Below are 15,712 nucleotides of genomic sequence, written 5' to 3'. Positions count from 1 at the left end.
TTTTTAAACCCAAACATGGTATATGTATGGGTTTAGACCTTTATATAAAAGGCAAGAGATTACCCAAAAGGATAGAAAATGACATCATAATACCTGTGAGAAAATGCCTTCCAAAAACCCAATGATGGCGGTTTGGCTCTTCTGGCCCTTTAGAAGTGCCTAGTACAACTATTTACGACATGTACTCCATTTATCCTAAGACTTTTGGGGTATATCTGGCGGCGCGTCCCCAAACACATGTTTTGTCATCGCTTCAGTTCAGGTCAGCGGTAGTCAATCACTTCTTTGCCAACCAAAAATATTTGGCCCCTATTGTTTACAAACATTATGAAAAGGTCTATAAAAACCCTTGTTAAAATGTCATGGTTTGGTAATGTAAAAAAAGACAAACTAAAGAGAGCAAATTAAAGGAGCAGTACAACTAAAAAACAAAAATGTAGGTAGGTGCAAATGTGCATACTGTTTTATGGGCGATGGGGCTGTGTGCAAAATAAGGCTACAAATAAATATAAATATATTTGTTTTAAACTATTATTTGGCAGTGATCTCCTGATATCCTGTTGATATGCTAACCCTAAACTTGGCGGAGGTTTTTCAACTGAGTGCCTTTCTAGTTGAGTGGACTATAGTTTGAAACACACATTACTGCCACTTAAAGCACTTAAGTGAATTAGCATTGGCTCATGGTCAGACGGTTGTCAGAGTATGAGCACTTCAAACCACGCTTTTATTCTGGAAAAAAATCTCGTCACTTGAGCTGTGGGCTGTCCACTTTTGACGAATTGTATGTACTACAAAATGAAACATTTTAAAATGTAGTAACAAAATTTAGACTTTTCTCAATTGAGGTTTGTTGTTTTTGTTATTAACGGCTGAAATAAAAATTTTAAAATCTATTATTGATATGTAGGAGAATGTTTTGTTGAGGTGAAAATGTTTCTCAGAAGAAGAAGGGTAAGCAGTACATAGTGGTACCTTGGCTTATGAGTTTAATGCATGCGTTCTTTATTTAAACCCGTAAAAGTCTTGAATAAGCAGGGATACACCTTTTGGGGGTTTGGTGCGGGCAGCGTGGATTCAGTTCCCACTCAGTGACGGTGTGAATGTGAGTGCGAACGGTTGTCCGTGTCTATATGTGCCCTGCGACTGACTGGCGACCAGTTCAGGGTGTAGTCCGTCTTTCGCCCGAAGTCAGCTGGGATAGGCTCCAGCGCCCTGCGACCCTAACCAGGATAAGCGGTGTTGAAAATTGATGGATGGATGTTTAAAAACATTCTAGACATTATAGAAGCGTGTAATGTAATAAAAGTATTTTATGAAATGTAATTCCTATGTGTTGGGTCAAGCAGAAAATCACCCAAAAAAAAATAAATGTGATACAGCATGTGTGCCTTTCAGGGGCATGGCCTAGTGAGTGCTGTCAGGAACTTAACTAACTTAACTAGTTTTGAATTTTGGCCTACTGTAGCTTCTTACAGGTGTTCTCATTTTGCATTTGTGTATTTGACTGTTTGTCCCTTTCAATAAATGGCTGAGAATGCATAGACTACTTGTTGCTAACCAAAGCAGTAGCACCGAAACAATGGTTGGTTTTTCACATTGTGCCACATTTAATAGTGCTTATTCTGTTTTAGACTCCAGTATTACTTGACATACACTGTAACATCGGCACAATTTTGTTTAATATTATAATTTTAGAAATGCATTTGGATTCCCCACATATATCTAAATATGTTTTTGAATTCATTGATATCTTGTGGCGTCTTTTCCCAAATGGATTTTTTGTTCAGTTATAATTTCCATAATTGTGTGCATTACACGAAGTTGTTGGCCATAAAATCAGCTCTGCTCCAATACCCGCTGAGCCTGCATCTGATATTCCCCACTGGGAGACCCTAAAATTAAGTAATGAAGAATCTCAATCTTTATTAAAATTCAAAGTAATTTTCTGAAAGAAAAACACATTTTAAAAGACATATTTATTCAATTCCAGCATACTGATGTACACCACAGCAATAATCTAATTACATTGTTGACAGCAGCATTATCATAACTACTTTTCACAGATTTATTTGTTGAAAAAAAAAATATCTTAAGCAATTGTTTAATAGGAGGAAAACATTGCAAAATATTCTTAACAATCAAGTCATGGCATGGTAAGTAAAAAAATATTTTTTAATTTAACAATGTCTAAATTACTAGAATTATAATAGCAGGTTAAAATAAATGGCAATTATTCTTAAATACAGTTTTACAATTCAATTTGCACAATTTCTTGTTACTGATACAGCCATTATGGACCGCCATCAAATTCCACACATTGATATACTAAAATAAAAATTCCACTATACTGACATGCAATTCACAGGAATAATCCAATTGCATTACTGTATTTACAACAAGCAGCATTATGAGAACTGTCTTTCAGGTCTTTTGCAAATTGTGTAATTTAAGTTATTTATTTACTTTAGTTTTATCCCCCACTCATTAAATGAAGAAATGCTTAAATGGAAGAAAACATTGCTCAAGAATCTTAACAACAGGCCATGGCTTAGTAATTAAAAAATAAAAACATAAATAAATCATGATAATCGTGAATTTGATCAATTGGTTGTCTAATTAAATTAATTGTGATAATTATTCTAACAGGATAAAATTAGTGGCATTGTTAATTACAATTTTACATTTAAATTTGTACAATTTCAGTTGTTTTCGCGTTATGTGTGTAGCAGGGCATCTGGGTACTCATACAAATGTAATTATTTCTGCCATAAATAACTGAAAACCTTTTGTTTATATTTAAGTCTGAGTTGTTCAAGTTCGTACAAATATGTAAAAGAAATACAAAGACCTTAAATCCAAATTTTGATAAACGCCAAATTCAATTCCTTTAGTGTGCAATCTATTATCTATTAAATGTGCTGCAAACTGCACTTCCATTCCATTTTTGGCAGAAAGCATAATCTCAAAGAACAAAAAAAAAATCATTAATTAGTACTTTAGTGGGCTAAAATGTTTGCAAAATTAGCACGTCTGGGCAAATCCATTTATTTATTTATTTTGTATTTATTTATTTATTTTTAAATAATCCAAATGGATTTGTGCATTTTGGAAAATAGCTCTTGAATTATGAATACAGTTTATTCTATCTGTCTGAGTCAGTTGCATTCATTCTATGTTTAATACAAACTGTACATTGATACATTATTGTCTATTAAACCACATAGCTACAGCTAATAACATTGTCATTATTTTCCGATATAGATCAATATTGGGACCAGTAGACCGGCAATATTGGCAGAATGACAGTCATTCAAGGGCTTGCGAAGCTAAATTTAAATGAAACCATTTTTCCTAAACCGATTTTCCAATATTGCCTCTTTCACAGAATCACAATACAGGAACAACTGGGGGCCACTCAACCACCTGAGCCATGCTGCCATCCATAGTCAATGAAATTTACTCCAAAATATTTAACGTGACGAATGGGCATCTGTAGGCTGGATGCTAAATTCAAGATGGCTGCAAAATATACTGCTGCAATTGGGTTGATTTCATTTTTTGTTTTTTAAATAACCAATTTGGACTGAGCTTATTTAAATGTCAATGACAGGGTAAAACGAAGACATTTGTTCAAATGTTCAATGAACTGTATACAATCATTGTTCGTTCTTGTTTTTCTCAGAATTTAGTAAGATAAGATACAATAGAGCCCAACATTATTTTATGAGGCCTGTTAATATTTTTTGCCCACAGAAATTACACTAAATTGCAGTGTTCACTATGAGTCAAAAATATAATTTAAATAAAACAAATTCTCAATTGTTTTTGTTTTTCTCAAGAGGCATTGATTGATTTTTTTATTTTATTTTTTTCCCCAAAGTTAAGATTTGCTGACCAAAACAAGGAACAATATGAATGGGAAAATATAATGAAATGATTGAAATGCATTGACTGCTCATTCCTATTTAGCTTTAATAGGAATCAGCAGCATTATCAGCAGCAGCAAGAGCAGTAACATCTTATCAATACAGAGGATTGAAATTGCAGGCACAACCACATGATTCGCAGCAGATCTTGACTGCCTACATCAGTAATACAAGAAACCACTGTTACCATAATCAATAAGAGCAAACAATGCTGAATTGATCATCTTGGCCAAATCATTTGACATACGACAAACAAACAGAGACATACGCGTAATTGAGACTGGGCATAGGACTAGAAACCAAACTATTACTGATGAGCCATTCAACAGGGGTGATGATTTTATTAGCTCCAACACTCATTCATAAAGACTATCATGAGGAATACATTATAAGTGTGTTATATTTGATATTTGTATTGAGTTTGGGACTACCAAATATAGACCCAATTCAGAAACAAGATGGATCATTCCAGAATTGGAAAAAATTTGTTGGCCTCCTCCCCTCCTCCCACACACACACTGTGACATTTCCAAATAGTTCATGCACAAACAAAATACAGAAACGTGTACTTGATGTGTAAATGATTGTTACACATATAGACAAACTGTAACTGTAGCTCTAATAAGAGCCATTCCTAAATATAATTTAAAATGTCAGGTGGCTCCTGAGCACCCCATAAATTGTTTTTTTACTCTTGTCCCTCCCTTTCGATTATCAATTTACATATCAAATATAACAGATTTTTTTTTCAGGGATGACTTATATATGTCTCCCTTGAATTGTTTAAACATCTTTTTATCACAGACATATTTTGAAGTAGTAATTATGCTGTGTTTCTCAACATACAAGAAACCTTGTTACGAAAACCTTTTGAGTGATCTAGAGGAAGAGACAAAAAAGTGAGCTACATGACTCAGCAGAAATGACATCATCAGGCTATTTGCGCTGGCCATGGCTCTTCTATTTTTAGCATTAGCGTCAATTTGCAACCCTGTTACTGTAATTTGATATCTTAAAATGTCATTAAAATTCAAATAAAATCTACCTGGGAAAAAAAATTAGGAATATACGTTTTTCAGTATCTGTAACAGATATGACAAATAAAATAATATCCGAATATAAAGTTTACTGTTGATGGTTGAGCTGGATGATTTCAAATTATATGATGATCTATTACCTGTTTCTTGAAAAGGAAAAAAAGTTTTTCAAAAATGCTGGTGCATAAATTGGCATTCAATTCTGGAATTACCCATATACACTTATTTTAAATTTAGAGCACATTAGAGAACGTGTGAAAAGCACACAAATGATGCAGTGGATAGTAGCCAGACGAGGCCTAGCAGCAGAAACACCAAGCCATCAAAACACAGAAACACACCTGCAAATCAACACACAAGGATGTCCTCACACAAAACTATCTAATCTCATTTAACCTAATCTCAAATCTAATTTTTTAACATCCAAAATGTTTAGGTGTTGGTTTGCAGAGTGATTTTTGTTTTTGTGATTTCACCACTTTTGACGTTCTTATACATTCGAGCAAGCCTCTGTACTAGTTGAAATTAAATATAATCATACATGAACAATAATTCATGTGAGATCTTAAACTATATATTTGTACTATTTTAATCATGATGTTAAATGACGATGTAGCATGGCAAAAAATCCAGGTTTTAAATAAATGCTATTGTGTAATCAATCTTGGGTCGGTTCTGCATTACAATACGCTTCAGAAATGCAAATCAGATTTTAGGTTTCATATATAAGAAGCGTGGAAATATGGTTTCTTCTCGCCCGGCATGATGAGGAAATCTCCAGCGGATCATCCTGAGACGTGACATGGATGAGGACATGACTGTCTGACTCCACTTGATCCTATTATGTGTTTAAATGGATTTTACATGGCTGTTAAGATTCAGAATGTGCTATCAGACATAGAGGAGGGGATCCATATTCATGGTGCGTTGGCAGGTCGCAAACTGTCCCGCTTGTAGTTCTAGACCATTTGAGCGAGGAGTAATTGTATAATGCCTCGCTCCGCAATGCATGAATTGAGCTGTCGAACAGTCATGGTAGATTTTGTTTTCTCAGCGAGGGAGTGTGCGCATGTGAGTGTGTTCCTTTGCGTAGCTCAGCAGAAAGAACCATAATGCAAGTGTCATAAACCTCACCGAGATAAATGGCGTTTGAGCAACCATTTGCATAAAAAGGGGATAAACGGGCGGGGAGCGGGGAAACTAAACTGCAGCTTAGCTTGCCTCGCTACAATAATAAATGTACAGTGACTTGAATAGGGTGAGGCTCTGCTGCGAAAATGCACACAATTAATCTGCTAATCATAAAATAATGCACACCCGTTGAAATTAATTAATGTGCATCAATATGTGTAGTAATAATCATTATTATTGTTATTATTTTATTTTTATAATATAATTGTATTTGTACTGTGTATGTATCATTTTTGTAATATTATTATTATTATTACAAACAGGGTTGCATGAATTATTATGAATTGTTTCTGTTCACGAATAAAGTGATACAATATTATTATTCTTTTTTTGTAATGAAATGTGACAAAATGCCCAAAGATTTCATTTTTAATATCTAATTTCTCTGTTTTTATGTTTGAACCTACATTGATGAATTGACAAATGAATGCAGCATTTACCACATACGATATTTATATGCAAAATGTCCATATCGACAATGAGATTTAGATTGGCATCATTTGAAAGGTAATTCCGAAAGTAGAAAAATGCACTTTTCTTTTCTTTTTTTTAATTCAAAGATAACATTCTAAAAATGTTACACCCCTTGGGTTCCCAATTACTTATTTTTGTTCATTTTGTGGGAGGAATAAGTTGGCCAACTGGATTCAGTCTCGCCTTGGAAATTTTGCTCGCATATTAGGGCATCCAGGATCAGTCGCCGATTCCCCACTATATACAAAATGGGCGTGGTTTTGATTTTGAAGCCTCATTTTCTGTACTTGACAGGTTTTATTTTATTTTATTATTTTTTTTTTTGTAATCATTCAAATTTGGTAAGGTTGTTAACAAGACTCTTATTTGTGGTGTGTCAAATTTATAAAGACATTTATTTACTTTCAGTTTACTGGGACTTCAAAAGATGGATTGATGGAACAGGCTGGCAAGTTGTTCTTCAACTAGGTTGGTCATCCTAGGAAAATTCGAATGTCATATTGATGTCAAAATGAATGAAATCACTGCTTCTGGTTACTGTGGTATGTATTGACCCTGTTTTTAAGTCACACTCTTTCTTTCAGCAAACAATCTCAAAGCAGCACGGCAGACAAACAGAAAAGAAAAAGATCTGCCCGTCGCCACAAAGACAGATGCATGAAGGCAGGGAAAGAAAAAAAGATTGCAATGATTTCATCTTCAAAGAAGAGCCACCCAAACGAATAGTCCTCCCCTGGATGGGTAGGGTGTTGGGGTGAGGTGTGGTAAGGTGAAGTGGGTGGGTGGGTGTCAGGTGTTGGGCGAAGAGGGGACTCTCCTCGACTACGCGTATTCTTAAGCAATAACAACGTGATCCGTATTATCCACCCAAGAATACCCGTCACCGAAGAGAGTCTTTCAATATACGCAGGAGGCTAACCAGAAACCATGTGAGCAGTTCCACTGCCATTGCATCATCACATCCCCACCACCATGGCCATCACTGCTGCCATCAGCAGCCCTTCTTCATGCGCCAGTGGCAAACAGACACATAAACAGATTGAGAAAGGTGGTAGTTGCATTGATTGAAGACGCCTCACTGCAGCGTGAGACTAAGTTCCATCAATGGCTCCTCTGCAAAGGAGAAAATTCACAATGGTGGCATTTTCAATATGAGGGTGATTCCAGAATTGGAAGACATTTTCTCTCTCCCTCCATAAAATTTCAAATAATCCATGCACAAAATACAAACATGTATTTGTTGTGTAAATTACACCTGGCCTGAGAGAAAATGTATGTAAAGATTCATAAATGTTATTTGTAATATCATATTGCTATTGAGCACCCCAGAAAATTGACTTTTTTGTTCTTCTTTCTTGTCCTTCCCTCTTAATGATCAACTTACATCAAATACAACACATAAACTATGTTTTGAATCAGGTTTTTGGTGGGATGTCTTCCGTGTAAGTTTAAAACGTTTTGTTTTGTTGAAAACATATCTTAAATTGAAGTAATTATACTTTGAAGTTGTATCCCTCAACATACACGTAGCCCTGTTACCGAAACTTTATTAGCCATCTAGAGGAAGAGAAAAATAGTGAGCAGCATAACTCAGCAGAACTGACATCATCACGCTAATTGCTCTGACCATGGGTAGACCTGTAAGTCCTCTCTTCTATTTTTGATATTTTTTCAATGTTTTCAGCCATAATGGAGTGTGCCACTTAAACAGATTCAATCCCTTTGATTTGCGACCCTGTTACTGTAATTAGTTTATTATTATTATTATAAATCTGTTTACTCTTGACCAGTTAGCCTAGCAGCTAACATCGCTAGCATGTACTCTTGACCAAAAACTGTAACATTAACAATGATTTGCAAACCTGTTACTTGCATCTCTGTTACTGAAATTAGAGTAATACTAAAACCAAATGTAACTTTCTTTATTTTATTGTAAAGAATTTGCTCAGCTAAGTTTTTGAAATAGGTTTTTCAGATGCCTGAGTATCTATAACAGGCGCAGGGCACAGATAATTACACAGATAACATTTATAAGAGAATCTCTACTCTTGATGGATGAGCCGGATGAATCAAATTATAATATTTTATTACCTTTTACCCGTTTTTTTTTTCTTTAAACATAACAAAAAATGTTGGTGCCTAAACTGTCCTCCAATTCTGGAATGACCCATAAGCTAGCAGTGTGTGTGTAGGGCAGGAACAGAATAAAAAAAAAAAAAATTAATTAAAAATGGAGCACAAAAGCTTAGGTTAGATTTCCTCACTTCTGGAAACAAAACTGGAGGTGAGAGCGTAATGGACATGAAGGTAAAGATAAAGACGATCAATTTCCACAGCAAGGCTCTTACCTGAGCCACAGCCTTGCTGCACTGCCTGTCTTTGACCAGCTTCCGTTGGTGACTTTTGGCTTTCGCTGCTACTGTTGTTGCCACTGTTGCTCGGTCCTGTCGTAATGAGAACTGGGGCTGTGGGTCGGGGTAGGGAAGGTATTGGTAATGGGGGGGCGGGGGGTGGGGGTGGGGGTGAAGTGAGGTTTCACATGTATGGGGTGAGGTGGGGGGGGGGGGACGTGAGGTTAGGGAGGTCATTCCAGGAGCTGCTTGGGTGTATTGGTGGGCCCGTGTGCTTCATTAGCACCAGCAAACCCCCCACCGTCTAAGGCCCACAGCACTAGAAATTAACACACGGCCTGTACTACAGAGGGGAGGGTGCAGCACATGCAGTGAACAAATTAGTTTAACTATATCAATATATTCGGGATGTGTCCCTCTGGGTAAATATAAAATATGAATTCAAGCACAACTTATGACATATTTCAGCACATGACACTTCATTTCTTTGATTTTATTTTCAACTGTTTCAAATTCTGAAATTTTAATGTAGTAATTATTTTCATGATCCCCACCCATCCCTTATTCTATTTTCAAATACATTTATTTAATTGAGGAAAATAAATGATCTGACGAATTCTTGCCAAGGTGTGTATCTTTTCAAAATGAATTGGTTAAAATGAAAAGCATGTCCCGAATGATCATGAGCTGTTAATCCCCTCCTCCTCATCGTAATATATTTTTTGCCGCACTTTTCTTTTTTAATAAGACCAAATAACAGATTAAATATCAAATTAGTCGACAAAGCTCTGCAGAGGTGTAAAAGCTGCACCTTAAGATGGGATCGACAGCTGAGAGATGTTAAAAGGTTAGACTATAGGGAGGATGGGAAGTATAGAATGAATTTTGTATTTGTATTTTTATGATGTAGATAAAACCCGATGAAGCCAATCTGTGCGTGTTCATTTTATCCCTCTCTTTGTCTCTCTCCACTTTTTAATTTGCATCCCATCCTCACCGAAACATCCTAAGAGACACACACATGCACACATAAATACGCACGCCCACCTGAATATTACACATTACACATGCATATCCAGAGCCAAAAACAGTCTCAAACCCCCGCCCACCCACAGACTGCAGAGAGATAAGATTTACCACCCGCAGTCATACAAACACATACTCAGCCAGTGTGGCCCAACCCAAACCATCTGCAGAAAAAATAAAACCTAAGGGCACCAGCGTAGAGAAGCAAGAAATCATTTCACTCTTTTCTCTCCTGAACAAACGCAGATACAAAATCAAAGGTCGGCAACACCGAGTAGTATTGATTATTCAGTGGAAGCACCCAAAGACTTATCAGATTACCCTGACAGCTCACAGCTAAAATCAGACATTAGGAATAATCCTTGCCCTTTGCATTTAGTGCAATTTACACGCAGAATAATTTGACTATAGGCAAGTACCACAGGTTGTCAACAATGGTGTAATAAAACATGGAAAGAAGTTCAATGGGAGTGGCATGTCTCTTATCCAGCTGTTTGTGTGTACGTGTGTGTGTGAATATGTGTGAGAGTGATTTATTGGCTTTCACATTTCCCTCGCATTTTAATGTATGTGGTACCCACATCTTCCTTTTACCATTTATTTTTTTCCAAAAGATTGATGCCTAACAATGAGTTATGAGACATTAACATTAAAAAAAAAACATATGGTTAAAATATATATATTACTACGAATATCCTAAAGTTGGATGAAACACGGAAGACATGTTACATTTTGTTTGAAGATTCTCCACCTAAGGAGAAACACAGGTCGAGTCAGTTGTTGGCCTCTTACCCGCTTTTCTTCCTTTTCCTGTAAAGCAGGGTGTTGCCTCTCCTGGCGCACCTCTAAAATTCCCTCCCCTTCCTGCGCTCTTTCAGCCTGATGCCTTCCTGAGGGTCCATGGCAAACTGGGAGGTGGTGATCTCCCTCCCCCTCCCAGTTGAAGGAAGAGCTCCCTGAAAAGAAGGAGGAGGTTGATCCCAGTAGGAAACAGAGGATGCGGTGCTGGACGAATTGGTACTGATGCTGCCGAGTAGGGATGGCAAACAAAAAGCTGTCCTCTTCCACCTCCTCCCGCTGCACTTCTCCTACCACTCTTCCAGCTCCCACCTTCCCATCTGGGGTCCATTCAAGGAAAGGGAGCTTGTTGTTTCTCGCCGTGGCAAATAAACTGGCGGGGCCAATGAGAGAGTGTTGAGAGGGAGAAAGAGAGAGAGAGAAATGGAGAGCATGCGGGTGTGATGAGGCATAAGAGAGTGATGGAGCGGAGAGAAAGGGATACGGCGGTAGAGATGGACGAGGGGCGGGAGGATGGATGCAAAAGAGGAGGAGGAAGACAGATAAGATGCAGGGACGTATGAGAGAAAGAGACAGCAGACAGGAGATCTATAAAGAGAGAGAGAGAGAGAGATTGCAGTACCAACAGTTGTTCAATAGACTCTCCCACTCTTCTTTCTCTCTCTCTCTCCCACTCACACACACATTTATATTCTATTCTCCCTCACTCGAACAAAGTCACACCCTCTTTCATGCCCTTGCACCCACTAATGGTGGATTAATTGCTTTATCGTGTGTTTCGTGTGTTTCGTGTCCTTAGTCAACATTACTCTATGGGGGGGAACTTATTTTATATATTTATTTATTATTTTTATTTTTTTTAAAGCAAGCAAAGCATAATGACAGTCATGATGATGAGGAGGATAAAGAGGAAAATGGAGTTATCCCCTAGTGAATTGAAAACACAGAATGGGCCACTGGGTGGGGGTTGGCGCAAACGAATGCAGTCACAATTAAGGGTGGGGGGGAAAAGGGAATGTCACAATTTCTGATTTTTTTAAATCGTCATCCTAAATTAATTAAATAAATCCAAATTATTTGCATATCCTGCTCATGTCTTCTTGTTCACAGGTGCCTAGATTAAGAAATTGATTCAGGTATTGAAGGGAATTAAAATCACCTGTTGGCAAGAGCAGGAATAGACTGAATTAAACAATCACACATAGCATCCAATCAATAAATAGATAAGATATTTATGACAAGAAGTCTCAAGGGAGAATGAACTAATTAACGATCCCAATAAAATATACATAAGCAACAAATGGGCTGGGGAAAAGTCTTCTGAAGCTCAACTATCGCATGATTCCCTGTGGCCACTGACATCACACATAATCAAGATCAGTTGTAAATGGCTGATGTTGTTACACTTTTTTTTTTTTTTTTTCAAAGTAGTCCGGAAATCTGAATGTGGACACATCAAACAAGCTTTCATGTTCTTTTGTTTTGTTGGTGTTCTTTCAAAGTGTTTCTTTCACATTAGCTTTTCTGAACAGCAAAAATCCACAGATACACATTGTGATCATCTTTGAAACATAAAAGGGACTGAATGCAATTGATGAAACAAATACTGGATTGTCATGATTCACGGAAATATGACCATGGCAATGTAAAATTCAAATCGTTAGCCTAATAGCATCATTGCTTATGCCAGTTTTAACTTAGTGTCACAATATCAATAAAAAATCTAATAGTGCTTGCTAAAAAAAAATTGTCTGTATACATTCTTAGTCATCCAGGTCATGGTAATGCACAAAGGTGAAATCGAGGGAGATTGCTGATGCTTGGGAAAACATTATTATTGTTATTATTATTATTTTCAAGAATTGCTTCTTTTCTTTTCTTTTTTTTACCTAGGCTAAAACGTTCTTCCTGATGTTTGTGAAACAAAGGAATGAGGCTGAAGACAAGCACTGCTTCATGGTGGTCCACTGCCCCCTGATGGCAGAGTTCAAGATGTTTGGTGGATGCTGGCTGGCTGCTTTCAGGTAAACCAAACCGCAGCTGCTGCTTTTACAGCTCGAACAACAGGAGGTGTCCACACGCAAACACTATATGTGTACCCACTGATTTGTACTATTTCCCTTTCTTCTTCACATATGGGTCATTCCAGAATTGGAGGACAATTTAGACATCAACATTCGTGAAGAATAGACAATTGATTTTATTTTTTTTGGCACGTTTTCAACAAGAACAGGTAATAAGTCATCATATAATTTGAGTCGTCCAGCTCAACCATAAACAGTACACTTTTCATTATTAATAATTTTTATATTTTTATAAAAATATTTTTCTGTGGTTGGCGCAACCCTGTTACAGATATTGATTGCCTGGAAAACATTATTTATTATAAATTATTGCTGAATAAATCCTCTCCAAATAAAGATAAAGTTTATTTGAATAATAATTGAATTTTAGTATTACTCTAATTACAGTAACAAACAGAGTTGCAAGTAACAAGGTTGCAAATCAATGCCAATGCCAGTTTATGCTCGAGTATGCGCTAGCTGTGTTAGCTGCAATGCTAACTGATCTTGAACAAATGTAGCAAAAGAGAAAAATTTATTTATTGAATGATAATAAGAATTTTAAACTAGATTTATGTAGCGACTTTGAGGACACCCAAGGACACTTTACAGATTAGACAACAACAAAACAAAAGACAGAACTAACTAACGACATTTAAGTCATTCACTTCCAGCCTTTGACTTCTAAAGCCGTCAAAGGCAGTGAATATGTTAAAGGTGGCTAACTATGGGCTAAAGACTTGGGCAAACAGGTGAGTTTAACATGAGTAACCTGGTGTAACAGAGTTGCATTAATTGGAGTGACAACAATTAGTTGATTGTAATTTCTGCTGAGACACATGGCTCACTTTCTTTTCTCTTCCTCGTCGCAAAGGCTAAAAAGGTTTTCGTAAGAGGGTCGCATACTATTTAAAATATGTCTGAGATAAAACTCTTAACAATTACAAGGAATACATGCACAAAATCCTACCAAATAAAGTTGATTTAAAACTTATCTGTTATATTTGGTATGGAAGTTACCATCAAGAGGGAGAAGGACAGGAGGGAAAAAAAGCCACTTTAGGAGACACTCAAGAGCAATTTGGTATTTCAAATCATATTTAGGAATTACTTTTACTACAGCTACAGTTACATTTGGTCTCACGACAACTATAATTTATTTAATTTATTTATGCCAAGATTATTTGAGATCTCATGGGCGGGGGGAAGACATGTCCTCCAATTCAGGAAAGACCCATATACATCCATTTTTTATACTGCTTATTATTACCAGAGTTGCAAGTGAGCTGGAGCCTATTGCAGCTGAAATTGGGTGAGATGAGAGGTACACCCTGTGAACCAATACAGGGCATGAGTCAGATAAAGTACATACAAAACAATAAATCAATAAATCTCATGGCCAAATAAAATAAAACAATGCAAATGTTTGTGCAAACAGAGGACAATTGAGTCATTATCAATCATCAGCCAGGTTCGACCTGAGACTGTCAATAACTGCTATTTGAACACACACGAAACAACAACACGTACAACACTGAACATACACAAAGACTCGCAGGTATACAGTATATTCTCTCTGCTCGGTGGGAACAAAAAGAACTACTGGAATTTAGTCGGAGATCTTCTTCTCTGCCACTTCTTATTGCTGTTAATTACACTGCATCTCTTCCAGTAGAAGCCACAGCATGTTGCGTCACAATGCGCTACTACACTGAGGGCGTGCAACTACCCACTCACGATCGGGATATGGCCTCTATTAGAGTGATGGACACTATTTGAGGAAATACAGTATTTATGGACATAGCACCCTGAATAGGGGAGCTCTGTTTACCCAAACAAATAGCATCCTCCATTTAAGTCAACAGAAAGGTTTTCATTGACAGCTTGCATGACAAAAGGTCAGCGATAGGCTCAGCACTACTAATTAAGTCCAATTGGTGAATGTCAGCTCCACAAAGGGCAATGCTAATCCACACTGCTACCTAAATAAGAATCTTCTGTGCGTGTGTGTGATGTGAAAATTTGATTTATCACTACCACCATTCTGCATCATCAAAGGCTGACTACATATGTATATTTTCTCAGACAAATTACCTATTTATAAGGTGTATTTTTTGTCTACACTCAAATAAATGTAAATACACCATTTGTTGAAAGACAAGACTCGTCACATTTTCATCGATCATTTTTATTATGCATCTCAATATGCCAAAGAACAATGAATTAAGGACTATATATGTGGGTTAATATCTCACAGAATTTCAAAGTGAACCCCTTGTGACTGTGAGAATTGCGTGGGATGACATTATAAAGCATCACAGCAACCCCAGATGTCATACCTACCGAACAGCAGTCAGGTAGGTTAACACATGGGGAAACCGAATGTTCTTATAATGTCTCCAGACTCTAACATCTGTCATGTGTGGAAAAAGCTCCCAGATCCTGGATGGTTGTGACTTGGTGACCTACTGTGGTAACATATTGAGTAATTTCCAGGTTGTGACCGTTTGGGTCAATTCAATTGCACCACTGAACAAAATAAATGAAATTATGTTTTGTGGTACAGTTCCCCAAATTGTGTGACCAAAAAAAAAGATGGATGAAATTAGAGAGGAAATTGCATTCTGTTTCTTTGTTAGGAAAGGGAGTCGGTCGGGAGCACAGTGGAGTCGAGAGGCAGAGGCCTTTCTGTGTGGACTTTGCATGTTCTCCCCGTGCATGAGTGGGTTTTCTCCCATTCAAAAAAACATGCATGGTAGGTTAATTGAACTCTAAATGGCCCAAAGGTGTGAATGTTTACCCACATCACAAACATAATGAGCAGCAACATATCTGAAACTAGC

General features: G+C 37.0%; 2 long non-coding RNA genes across 2 annotated transcripts; one reads left to right on the top strand and one right to left on the bottom strand.

Annotated features, from left to right (window-relative positions):
* Positions 1 to 1,906: 1,906 nt before the first annotated feature.
* LOC133470454 (uncharacterized) lies at positions 1,907 to 11,277 on the bottom strand. Its single transcript, XR_009785983.1, has 3 exons — positions 10,801 to 11,277; positions 8,980 to 9,096; positions 1,907 to 7,744 (listed from the first exon to the last, which is right to left on the bottom strand). It is a non-coding gene; the product is annotated as an uncharacterized LOC133470454 (long non-coding RNA).
* LOC133470455 (uncharacterized) lies at positions 7,686 to 15,226 on the top strand. The gene is made up of 3 exons (XR_009785984.1): positions 7,686 to 8,271; positions 12,700 to 12,830; positions 15,127 to 15,226. It is a non-coding gene; the product is annotated as an uncharacterized LOC133470455 (long non-coding RNA).
* The last annotated feature ends 486 nt before the right edge of the window (positions 15,227 to 15,712 follow it).

This window comes from Phyllopteryx taeniolatus, chromosome 20 (assembly GCF_024500385.1).
Source record: "Phyllopteryx taeniolatus isolate TA_2022b chromosome 20, UOR_Ptae_1.2, whole genome shotgun sequence".
Classification (NCBI taxonomy): Eukaryota; Metazoa; Chordata; class Actinopteri; order Syngnathiformes; family Syngnathidae; genus Phyllopteryx; species Phyllopteryx taeniolatus.
Note: the sequence above shows the minus strand (reverse complement) of the source record. Positions and strands in the feature narration are given on the sequence as shown.